A 13,390-nucleotide genomic window follows, 5' to 3' on the forward strand; every position below is an offset into this window, starting at 1 on the left:
TGTAAAAACTGCAAAGATGCGTTAGAGTCCACAGGTCCGTGACATTAGTTTACTGCAGAAAAAACAGCTTTCACCAGCTCAAAAAAGACGAAAAAACTGAACAGAAAAGCTCCGTGGGTCTCGGCTTCACTTCACGACGTAACTGATTATTTACCAAGAGAGCTACGCAAGATCCGCGGCTGTCAATCATCGCCATGTGTGACGTAAAATCCCGTTTTTTAACCTCAAATAACTTATTTAAAACAAACTTCACAGAAAAATGAGCACTTGAACACCATGTAGGGTGATAATATCTAATGATCACAGCAGAGTTTAGGTCTGGAAAAAAATTATGTGACCCAAGTCCCGTCTGTTATCATTGAGGAGGCGGGGTTTATGACCTATACTGCAGCCAGTCAGTAGGGGGCGATCTAAAAAAAAAAGCTTCACTTCACAGGGGACCTTGTCCCGTCCATTATTTTTACAGTCTCTGGTACGCACGCATAAAGCCGAGTAACAGAATGCGATCCCTTACGTTACGACATAAGACGCCACTTTCTCCTCTAAATTAGAGCACTTACCACGTATAATTACACCCCTTTAATCATGTGATGTTTTAAGCGTGTTTTTTGTGCTTTAATTCTTTTGTGCTGCCTTCTAAATGTTTGTTTGTAAAGGGTTTTATGCTCTCTGTGCAAGACAAGTTCCCCCAGTGGCAATAAAGGCTTCATTCAGTCATTCATACACGTACGCACGCATAAAGCCGATCAAAGCAGAGTAACAGAATGCGATCCCTTACGTTACGACATAAGACGCCACTTTCTCCTCTAAATTAGAGCACTTATGTGTTGAAGAACATACAGAAAATTGATGTACTTACTCTACAGCCCTTATCAGACAACATGAAGTGTTAATTTATATATGTATATATATATTAATATATATATATATATATATATATGTTTTTAAATTATATTTAATCTTCACAACAACTTTAATGAGCAACGCTCTTTGGACTAAGTATTTACATCGCTGTGGTTAACACATTTCTTGGGTCCCAGACATAAAAATCACATGAACGCATTCACCTGCATGTCCTCTTCCTCATAAAGTCATTTTTCAGCTATATGTATATATATACATGAGGACATATTGCATCAAAATAAAGCTCTGAGTGTCCTCTCAGTCATAAAGCAAAAAGTAAAAACATAAAATGTTCCAGTCTCCCAGGGGAGCCATTTGTTTGACAGTCACACACCACATACACACACATTGGCCTCTCACTCTAACTGATGTCCAGAATTTCAGTTTTTACTCATGTTTTAAAATTGCATACTGGAACTGAGTGCAGGCTGCTCATGACTGTTGATCCTTCGATGACAATTTTGATTTCTTTGGGTTGATGGAAAGGATCCTCTATCTCAATGGTGAAACTTGCCAGGGTCGACTGCTCGAGGTCTTCAGCCTCAATGCTCTGCAAATTTAGCAAAAAATCAGTATGTTAGAAATACAGCTTAAAGAGCATATTGCAGGTTAAAAAAAATTTTAATTAATATTTTATATAGTCTGTTAATGGCTGTAAAATAAGTAGGTTATTTTTTTAATATGTTCTACAACACATAAGTGCTCTAATTTAGAGGAGAAAGTGGCTGTTTTAGCATAGCCGTTTAGAACGTGCTTTTTTTTCAACAACGCGTCATATGACGTAACATGAGGGAGTCCCGTTCTCTGACTCTGCTTTGATCGGCTTTATGCGTCCGTGTATGAATGAATGAATGAATGAAGCCTTTATTGCCCCTGGGGGAACTTGTCTTGCACCGAGAGCATCAAACACTTTACAAACAAACATTTAGAAGGCAGCACAAAAGAATTAAAGCACAAAAAAACAGGCTAAAACATGATTAAAGAGGAGTAATGATACGTGGTAGTGAGTGAGAACAGACAGGATGCCTCCCTGCTATAGTTTGTAACTTGAGCGGCGCACATTCAGGTGCACAGTGTAAGTGGCTTGATTATTCATAGTGTGTTTTGGTGAATTATTCTCACAACCTCAGAAACGATCGAACAGACACGTTGAATATTTCGGTATCAGACACAAAAACGTTTCCTTATTAATGATTTAAATCTCTGGCTGTTTAACATAAAATATTATATACGCAGACAGAAAGCGTTTAATGATTTGATCTGCTGGAATCCTCTGTATATTCTCTAGTGTGAGCGTAATAGACACGGACAGTCTGTTTTAATATATGTAGTCATACGATTTATTATAAATCCAACTCTGTTACAAGAGAGCGCGTGTGTGTGTGTGTGTGTGTGTGTGTGTGTGTTTGTGTGTGTGTGTGTGCGCAGTGGGGAAAGACGGAACGCGCAGTTTGGAAACGAAACGAAACACAACCTTTACTTCTGTCGGTCCTTTATCCCATTAAAACTTTAAACTTTTTGTAGTAGCCTAATATATGTGCACGCATTAAACTGTGGAGTGTGTGTGTGTGTGTGTGTGTGTGTGTGTGTGTGTGTGTGTGTGTTTGTGTGTGCGCAGTGGGAAAAGACGGAACGCGCGGTTTGGAAACAAACAGAAACACAAGCTTTACGTCGGTCCTCTATCCAATTAAAACTTTAAACTTTTTGTAGTAGCCTAATATATGTGCACGCATTAAACTGTGGAGTGTGTGCGCTGTTGTGCATGTTTGTGTGGATTACGTGCGCCGTGATCCTGCACCATACACTGTATTTTCTATAACAACGTGAGCACTGGGCTGCATGAGGAATAAACAATTAAGACATGGTGCTGCATTTGCACAGGCCGTGTAATCGGGTTCTATGTCTGTCTGTCTGTCTGTCTGTCTCTCTCTCTCTCTCTCTCTCTCTCTCTCTCGCTCTCTCTCTCGCGCGCGCACAGCGCGGCACCGTAATACGTTGTACAGATTTGCCGTTTTTACAAGCAGCTCCCATACAATGTAAAGGTGAATGATCGTCACTTGCACCTTCTACAAATAGTTTTTTAATTGATTGAATGTGATTACAAACTTTACATATGCTGATGTGAACACAGCACTCGCCCATATATGGCGAGCTGACACCTGTCACTCAGCAGGACGCCTGCTCCGGGTCTCTCCTCACACCACAGCTTCACTTCTCTCCTGAGGCCGTTATTCCTTTAATCCTGCCTGTTTCTGCTCTCTATCACATTTAACAGGTTCAGAATAATAAGCCAGTGGACCATTATATGTAAAGGAATACATGTCTTCTTCCTCTTTATTGACGGGAGTGACACTCGGATCCATGATTTTCTATGTTAAACAGACGGGGATTCAGCGGGACTCCCTTATGTTACGTCACAGCCGAATGCGGAAGTAAAAAGCAAAGACGTGCGAAAACGTACTAAAACGTCTCCAGGAGACCCTGTGGGTTATTAATTTCAGAATTTCTTTAAAAACAGTATTGTTAACGTATTTTCCTATGATTAGTTAAGTTTTGTCTTTAACCTGCAATATGCTCTTTAAGGATTTGGAAAAACTGTGGGACTGCAAACAACTGTGGGACTGCAGTGGACAATATAGTAACTTTTATGACTGCAATAAACTAAATGGTGTTAATAATCTATATGCTTAGTCATCGAATGACACACAGTATAACTGCTGTTTATGAAATGTATTTCTCTTCTAAAATCATACAAATATTAAGCAAGCACATTCTAAATTATAAAAATACAAATAAAAAAGGAAAAGCTTCAAAAGTACTGTTTTATTAATTCCCTTAAAAAACTACTTATATATATAATTTTTCCCCCCCCTCAACTCCACAATAAAAGTATTCATCAAAAGTGACAAGACAATAGCATGGGGAAATCTCCTCTAACTTTAGACGAATATGAAATGTTTTGATCCAGTAGATGTCGCCCTTGATCACCAGCATGAAACCAAAACTTGAGCTGCATTGTTGCGCTAATGTAAAGGTTTGAAAAAAAGTGTACATAATTCATTTAAGTAAGTATTGTTTTAAGCTAAAATGAAAGTAAAGATGGATGTCGGTATGCTACAAGGCCTTGGGTTAGCTGCGCGCCAAAACTTTTGAACAAAGAGAAGCGTGCTGTGAAAAAGGATGCAGAGGAGTATCTCCGGACGTCTCCAGATGACGTGTGGAAGAGGAAGAACAAGGGGAGACAACTGGTTGTATCCCTCCCAAACTTCACACCTATGTGTTAGGTGTGGCAAAGCATTCTGGGAGTACCTGCAAGGCATGCTGGGAATAAGAGTCTTTTGTCATAGTTCTCCAAAAGGACACATCATCCTGGCTGGACCCAACATCAGTAAGAATATAATGTTTGAAGTCCAGTATTTTTACAGTTACCTGTGTGAGAAATAGAGATGTGAAGCTTTACACTAGCATGCTGGGCTAGCGCACCTGGTGCTTATGCATGGTGACATTACGGAGCATGTGAACATATTAAGGCACATTAAAGGTTTTTGTTTTGTTAAACTAAGGATTCAGAAATCATACAGAGAGCAAATATGGACGTTTGATGTTTGTAGGTTTGTGATGTGTAGTTTGACACTGAGTAATTCAAGTAAAGACAGCTACTGAGGTTCACGTATTGTCTAATGTAAATGTAATACTAGTTACAGAAAGGTTGTGTTTAATTAGTGTAATAAGAGAATAAATCCTGCAGCCGAGCTGAACAGCTAAACTTTATGGCCACTTTGTATTTTTATAAAGGTTTGAGAAACTCTCCTCCCTGGCACCCCTAGGCCAGGTCTGGGAAGCAACACTAGCAGGCTAATGGTAGTGCCCTTTAGTTTGCTTGTAGCTTCACATTGGATGTAAATTTACACAAAATGGCCATGATCAAAAAAAGGCTGAGGACTCACCTTGGCCAGTGAGTCAAAATGGCATGACCCCTCCCATAATGCAGGTGATCAAGTCTGTGGCGTTTAAGAAGCTGCACTATTCTTGGGTATAGCACATTCTTTGCATTTCCACATGCATGAATAACAGGAAACCTGTGATAAGAGAGATGAAAAATACACATATACAATGACATAGAGTACCTTTTAATATGATGTGTTATGTTTATATTACAGTAAACGTGGTATTTATATCTAATGTGTTTTTTCTTCTAAATTTGTTTCTGCAACAAATTTAATCTGCTTAATTTTTCAATGACTCGCATTTCAAATAATCCCACTTGATATTCCATTATTTATAGGAGTTCACCAGTTGTACTTTAACAGATATTCTGTTATTTATGCGAGTTTGAAACAGAATCAGCTTTGTTTTAATAATGTTAATGTACAGCTGCTCGCTTGTGTCTGTGTGGATAAATTGAGCAGATCAAAGTTGTTTGTTGCAAAAGCTAAATTAATTTAGAGGGAAAACACATTTGACATGAATACAGACTTATTATAATGGTGGTTTGGGACCCAAATTTGGGTTGTGGAGCTTTTTTCAAATGCTGTCAATAAATAAAACAAATTAATTGAAAAGTAAAATAAATTTGGGTTGCGATTTTCCACTAGTTTTTTTCCCTCACTGTCATGTAATGTCTTGTAGTTTTCACTTACCAGTGTAAAATTCAGGAACGCTATGAGGAGTATACTTGAAAAATGTCAGATCGTCTGTCAAATTGCAGATTCATCGCTTCAGTTACAGTGGGCTCGTGACAGACGCATGCACAGTGTTACAGCGCATTCCCGCCTCATGACGCAGGTTGACGCAAACCTTGCTTAATCTAAAAAAGTGCATTGATTAAATTAAGTATTCCAGTTTAAAGTCTTGCTGCATTTTTTTTAAGTTGTTCCAATAGAATAAAAGGTTAATCCATAAACATAAATTAGAATTCAAAAACACATTAAATGAACAACAGCTTTGTTTGACTTTTTTCAGTTACTTTAACACAGTCAAAAAGTAATATCTCTTATTTCAAATTGAGTCAATCATTTATTTATCAATTTATTACTTTGTAGTCAATGATCTTTTTGGTCATAATTGATTATATCGTTGGGACAAACCGGGGCACCCGGAGAAAACCCAGAAAATGAGAAATGGTGAGTAGTCGGGTGGGTGGGACAGGAAAAGGAAATAAAGTTCTAGCCTCTTTCCTTGAACTATTTTCAAATAGGGGGAAGGCGGAAGTCTGGGTGGCATGCAGACAATCGTCCATCCACAAACTGTTGTCTTTGATTCAGTACATGTGGCATTGGCAGCATGTTGCCAATTTTGTCACTTTGGTTTCCAAGCTGAATCCTCTGTCCTGTGACATTAAGGAATGTATTCAATGAACCACGGGCATTATGCCTGGGTGTTTGATATTTTTGTCTTTTAATCTCTTCCTTATTTCTCCTTTCACACTCTTTGTAATAATATTCATTGTGTCCTATAGCGTTGTAATGGTTGTTTTGTTGGAACTCATCAGCTTTCGCACGTCTCTTCTTAGCTAAGTCAGTAAGATAACGAGCCTTTCATGATCTTTTCACGATTTGCAAAGGCCGATTGATCACGTGTCTCTCTCTGATGTTCTAAGTCCTTAAAGTTTTGTCCGTTCGTCTTATCGTACTTCAGAAAAGCCTCCTGGATTATTATTTCGTCCATCTCTTCTCTGGCTATCTCGCGCTTCTCCTCCTCGATTCTTTGCTTCTCGGCTTCTTTTTTCTCGATAATAAGGGCCAAATTAGCTGCCTGATAAAACCGTCCTAACTCTATTTCCTGCGTCCGATCCTCGATTTTCTTCTGTCTCACCATCTCTCTATCTCTTTCTTCCATTCTCAGTCTCTCTTTTTGTTCATGGTCTTTGACTTTTTGCTTCTCTTTATTTTTTTGCAACATCAGTTCGTAATTATCAGTATTGAAACCCAGTTCTATTTGTTGTCGGCGCTCTTTATCCTGCCGAATGGCCTCCTCGGCTGTATGGTCCATCATCAGTTCTCTGGCTAGCTCGCGCTTCTCCTCCTCGATTCTTTGCTTCTCGGCTTCTTTTTTCTTGATAATAAGGGCCAAATTAGCTGCCTGATAAAACCGTCCTAACTCTATTTCCTGCGTCCGATCCTCGATTTTCTTCTGTCTCACCATCTCTCTATCTCTTTCTTCCATTCTCAGTCTCTCTTTTTGTTCATGGTCTTTGACTTTTTGCTTCTCTTTATTTTTTTGCAACATCAGTTCGTAATTATCAGTATTGAAACCCAGTTCTATTTGTTGTCGGCGCTCTTTATCCTGCCGAATGGCCTCCTCGGCTGTATGGTCCATCATCAGTTCTCTGGCTAGCTCGCGCTTCTCCTCCTCGATTCTTTGCTTCTCGGCTTCTTTTTTCTTGATAATAAGGGCCAAATTAGCTGCCTGTCCTATCTCTATTTCCTGCGTCCGATCCTCGATTTTCTTCTGTCTCACCATCTCTCTATCACTTTGTTCCATTCTCAGTCTCTCTTTTTGTTCCTGGTCTTTGATTTTTTGCTTCTCTTTATTTTTTTGCAACATTAGTTCGTAATCATATGTAATGAAACTCTGTTCTATTTGTTTTCGGCGCTCTTTAGTATGTTTATACTCCAGGGCTTTTCGTTCCACCGTCTCTTGTCTGGCTCTCTCCTTGGTCTGTATCTTCTCCTCAGGTTCCTCTTGACACTGAGCAGCAAGAAATGTCGAGTGGCGCTTCTTGACCTCATCGTTAGCCATCGTAGGTAGAATGACTGCTCGCTCCCTCACCATCCTGTTGCGTTGCCGGGCCTGAAGCTCCGTCTCAGAAGGTGGCATGTTCTGCCTGCAGACATTGTCTATCTCAATCATTTTATGCTTCATGGCTTCTCCTACCTTGTATTCATCCTCCCTCTGATAGGCATTCTTCTCAGCCTCTGCATTAAACTGAGACCTTAAGGCCATCGACTGCCACTGAGATGATGACAAGACAGCCTCTTCAGGACAATTTGCCTTTACCCGTTCGTCAAGTGCATAGGGAGGAGATACTGTGTGGTAGTGGAAAGCACCAGTATTTTTTTGCTCCTGTTTATGTTTTCGCACCATTACTTTGTATTTCTCAGTATTGACACCCTGTTCTATTTGTTTTTGGCGCTCTTTAGCATGCCGAATGGCCTCCTGGACTTTTTGGTCCTTCATCTGTTCTCTGGCTATCTCACGGTTCTCCTCCTCGATTCTTTGCTTCTTGCCTTAGTTTTTCTTGACAATAAGGTCCGAATTAGCTGCCTGATAAGACCGCAGATTTGTTAGTTCAATCAGATCAGTTCACCAAAACAAAAGATATGATGTCATAACGTGACGTCATTTGATATGCCTTTGATGTAAACGTCACAATGGAATGTAGCCATTGTTGTCATGGCAACTTGTTTGAAATACAAACGTTGTTCCCACAGCTTTGCTGAGATTGGCTAATTAAATACAAGCTAATCCTGATGAGTGATGTTTTAATGCTCAGACGTGTGCGCATGCGCAGCTGCGGTAAAAACACATTAGCCCGTTGGTATGCAACTGCTACTACTCACACTGCCTAATAACCCTGTTAAAGTCACTTATATGTGTGAGCACTGTTCATCAATGTGTCTGTGCTATCTGGCCGAGAGTAGCTTGTTAGCCTGTAGCTCGCGAGACGCGATCGCTCGGCAACGCAGAAGCTGTGTAGCATTAGGCTATCATTATTAGCCACTTACGGGAGTCTGATTGTTTAGAGCAATCTGCTGGTTTCTGGTGAAGGCGGTGGTTTGGTTTGGTGATTCACGGTGTAATGCCGCGTCATTATGTTTCGTTTGTGCGTGTAAATCACTTGGAAGAAGCACGGGTGGCACGGGTTCTGTGACAGCGTCCATAGCAACCAGTGACGGTAGAGTCGCTGTGCGCATGCTCCTCCGGGGCTAGGCATTCTGGGTAATGTAGTTTATATTGTTTAAGACATTTTTTTTTGTCTTTGCAGGCTTCTTTGATTTCTATATTATATTATTTGAATAATATTTTTGAAAAGTATTTGATGATATTTGTTTTTTTATTTCAGGTTTATGACCTGTGGTCATTTAATTTGAAATAAAAAATTAAGGATAAACTCGAATTATGACATTGTGCTCTTCCTGATAAGCCTTTTCGGAGGGCTAAAAATGAAGAAGTCCGAACAGGGTTAGCAATGAAGCTCAGTTAGCCCTGCATCTTGTGGTGACTCCAGGCATCCCAGGGCTGACCCCAAAAAACCTTGCTCAGTTTTCTCACATTTTCCTTTAGTAACTCATCTATTTTCATTGTATTCAGCAAAGAGATGTTCATAATTAGGAGTGTGCCTGAGTTGACTTACCACCAATGTTATGTATGGTTTTGGCTATTTGCAACATTTTTTTTTTACTCGTACCAATTGCTTTTGCATGCAGTGCTTTTGAGTTTATACTGTAAATAAGCTATTGCTTATTATTAACTTCATTAACCTTTTTTAATCAACCTACTTATTCTTTAAGAGTGAGTGCCGCACTGTATGTCAGAAGCTTAGGATGAGGCTTATATGTTGGGGGAAATATTTTGAGTCATGAGTAGTTTCCTATTCATCTTACTGCCATGTAGTTCTAACTGCTAACTCTTTGCTTCCTCTCTGAGGTCATATTGTGAAGCTGAGCAACTTAAGGATAAATAGTGTCATATCTAATTCAGTGCTTGATCCCCCAAAATAAGGTGGAGGTGGTTGAAACATACAATATAGTGCACAGCCAACTACAGTACACAACACACTCCTTTCATTATATTTTGGAAAGCATGTCACTATCCCCCTCTTGGTGGCTCAAGGCCCCCACTACAGGAACCACTGATCCAATAGATGGATTTGTGGTCAAATGTGTTAATTCTTTTGGCCAAGTGTTTAGTGGTTGGCAAATATTTTACCTTCTTTTTTACTTTGCCTATATGTAAAAAAAATAAATAATAATAATAATAATACACTGTGAAATTTTGTCCTCAAACTTGTCTCCAGTCTTTACCCAGTACACATTTTATTTTGTATTTATCCACTATGTACTCAGCACGCTGCATCATGTCTGCATTGGCCTCATCAAGCCTTCATTAAAGTAGTTTTGGACCTGACATCTCTCCATTAATGCATGTCCACAGGTCGTGCTTGTACATGTGTGTGATTTAGGCCTGTGTGTGTGAGAAGCATTTCTCTACAAAGTGCAAACCAGAATATATAAAGTATAATTAAAAGTTAGATTAAATTAAAACCCTAAAAAGCTTTCTCACATTGTCATTTATTCCTTTCCAGTCGATGCAGTATTTACAGAATCAATAGGGCTGCATATTCAAATATTCGGTTTTTACTTCGGAGCAGTTTACATTAAAGACAATAGGTGTCAGAAGTAGCCAAACTATAGGCCGCAGCACACATTCCAAAAACAAACAAGCATGAATGAGAAACTCTAACCACCGCCAGCTAAATTGGAAGCAAAGATATGGGATAATTTTGGATTTTGTGCCACCAGGATGTCTGGAGTTGGATATGACACATTCAATTAGCAAACTTTGCAGAAACAAGGTAACGTACTGCAGCAACCTCCGTCGACATATGACATGACACCATCCCAATAAGCCGCAAGCAGCTAAGCCTACGACACTGGCCAATGTGTGCCGTCCCAGCCAACACTGAACAGCACTGTCAAGTAAAAATTGCCCTAAACGAGATCCAAATATACTGAGATATCATGTTTACTTCAACGTCAGGCAGCATGCAAAGGTTTATCAGCAAATTGGAACTTCACTATGCTGCACTAGCTACAGCCCTTAGACATCATGACCACAGTTGAATACACATGTATATACTTCAAATTAAATAGATAGCAAACGTGAAAACCGGTAAAATTGTAAACAGGTTAATGCATTTTTAAACGGTTAAATTCTTAACAACGATTCATTGATTAATCAATAACATCCCTTAAGTGGACTATTTACAAAAATGTTTTCCCATTTTTATTTTTTATTAAATGATAATATTATAAATATTCATTCAATTATTATACGAAAACACAGAAGGGACAATCAACCTCAAACAATGTTTAGTTCATTGACTGAATTGAGTTGTCTAGCATGCAGCTAGCAGCCACTCAATGTGACTTCTTAGCTTTTGGAACCCCTCTCAGCTGGACATTTGAGAAACTGCTTTTGCACTCCCACATTAGGCTCATTTTTCAAAACTGGAAGCTGCCTGTCAGATTCTTTCACACCTGACTTAAATCCAAAATGTGTGCCAGGATTCCTCCAGTAGAGGTCAGGCAGATCTGATTACTTATTCTTAAGGCAAAGGACACAAAACCTATAACAGGCATGTGTTAAATATTTTTGATAACCTGGCCGGATAATGATGAAGTTCTAATATCAGGTTTTAATGCACACGCCACTTTCAACTAACTTGGGGGGCACAGTATATAATTGGCCTCCATACTTACGGTATATACCATTTTTTACCAATTTTTGAAGGCACAACTATAATAGCTTCACATGAGGCAATCAATAAACAAGCTCTTTATGTTGTTTAATTTAAAATTCAGGCTGACTTTACAACGCAAACACAGCTTCCTTATTAGAACTGTGATGATTTATCTAAATTGATAGCCAGCAGATATAAAACAAATTATCTTCAATGATGCTTCTGATGCGTTGGGATAAGACACTACTGGCTGGCATGTGAGTAGTACATAACTGTAGAGTGCTATTCGATGCAGTGCACAACGGTTACATAGACTTGGAGAGCTGAAAAGTGGGTCACCCAGCCCACTGAGATGCAGCCTGTACCATTCACTGATGTGGAAATAAGTCTCCTGCATCAGGCTCTGCTCGCAGAATGCACTTCCAAACACAACCACCATCAGGTCCCAGCAATGAGTCTTTCTCTGCAATTTTGGATCTGCACCCCACAATAGTTATTCAATAAATAATATTAACAGTTATTTAATTGACACACCCTGAAGACTGTTCACAATTAGATAGTGGCATTTAAAACTGAGGTTATTATAACTAGATAGAACATAAACATAAGTGCCATTTTTTCTCCAAGGAACAGCCTTTATGACCTTATTGCCATGTTATTGCCATGCATTATATAACAAGTCAAGTTATTTCTCTTGTATTCCTCTGTTGTTGTGATGGAGAGAGAAAGACATGCAGTAATAACAAAAAGAAAACAACAAAAGAAGGGGGTGTAAACAGTGGGCATTGAGGCCACCTCACATGCTCCTGCACAAGACAGAGTTAGACACATAAACTTGATTGCTGTTTATCAATTGTAACACAATACATTGTATTGCTAGCAGGCATACCGTTTGTAGAGCCTATGTGTTCATATGACTCTGCAGAGCCTAATCTAATGTAAGCAAACATTTGAGCTTCTGCAGTTTTGACATCGGGTCACTCTTGGATATAATGTAAGGACAAGTAAAACCCTTGTTTAAGGATAACTGATGGCCAGAAGCCAGCACTTCACTTTAAGCAGGCTCTTCATGGCAGGCTACATGCTTCCTTTAATCCACATGCATTGACCAGAGCAGCTTTTTCATTGGTATGGTTGGCTCCAAGCTATTGCTAGATCAACTCACTCTTGGACAAATATAAGGCCCGGCATGCTGGCAGTACATGTAAGCCATCCCCCGATTGGCTAAAGTCCTGCTTAGTTTAAATTGAGGTAAAAATTAAATATCAGACCAATAGGTAAACTCCAAACATCATATTGGTTATACTTTATTTACATTATACTTTATTTCAGATCCATAGGTCTACATCATAAGCACAATAGTGAGCATAATAAATGTGTATTGTAGCACTGACCCCAAAGCATCAAATCTTTAACAATTTGTTTGACTTTTTTATTTTTCATTCATTTTATATACGTTATTAATCCCAGAGGGGGAAATTCTGGTTTGCACTCTTATATTAGAGACATGCCTCTCACACACGCCTAAATTACACACATGCACAAGAAGGACCTGTGGAATGCATTAATGGAGAGATGTCAGAGTGCGGCATCTGCTCCCACTGGAAGCGACCCCTGAGCTGGTGGAGGTTCAGTGCCTTGCTCAAGGGCTCCTCGGCAGTACCCGATAAGTGGTCTGTCACCTCTCCAGCAACCAGACCAACTGCCACATTTTTGGTCTGCATCGGGACTTGAACTGGCGGGTTCCCAACCCAAGTTCCTGTGGACTGAGCCACTGCCACCCCCAAAACAAATAATAATAATCCCCATATACACATAAAACTCATTAACCCCAGTCAATTCACGCTCTATGGGCACCCTCAATGTCTACCTATAAATAGATTAAGTTGTTTCTCCAAATAATGTGAACATGTCATGAAATAAATATGTTGTATGGTAGCTTGATGTAGTTGTTTGTAGACCTTTATTGCCTTGCATCTTGCCTCAGCCTGACTGGAAGCAAGTAGTGAAACTTATGTGGCC

The sequence above is a fragment of the Symphodus melops genome, assembly GCF_947650265.1.
Source record: "Symphodus melops genome assembly, chromosome: 3".
Taxonomy (NCBI): domain Eukaryota; kingdom Metazoa; phylum Chordata; class Actinopteri; order Labriformes; family Labridae; genus Symphodus; species Symphodus melops.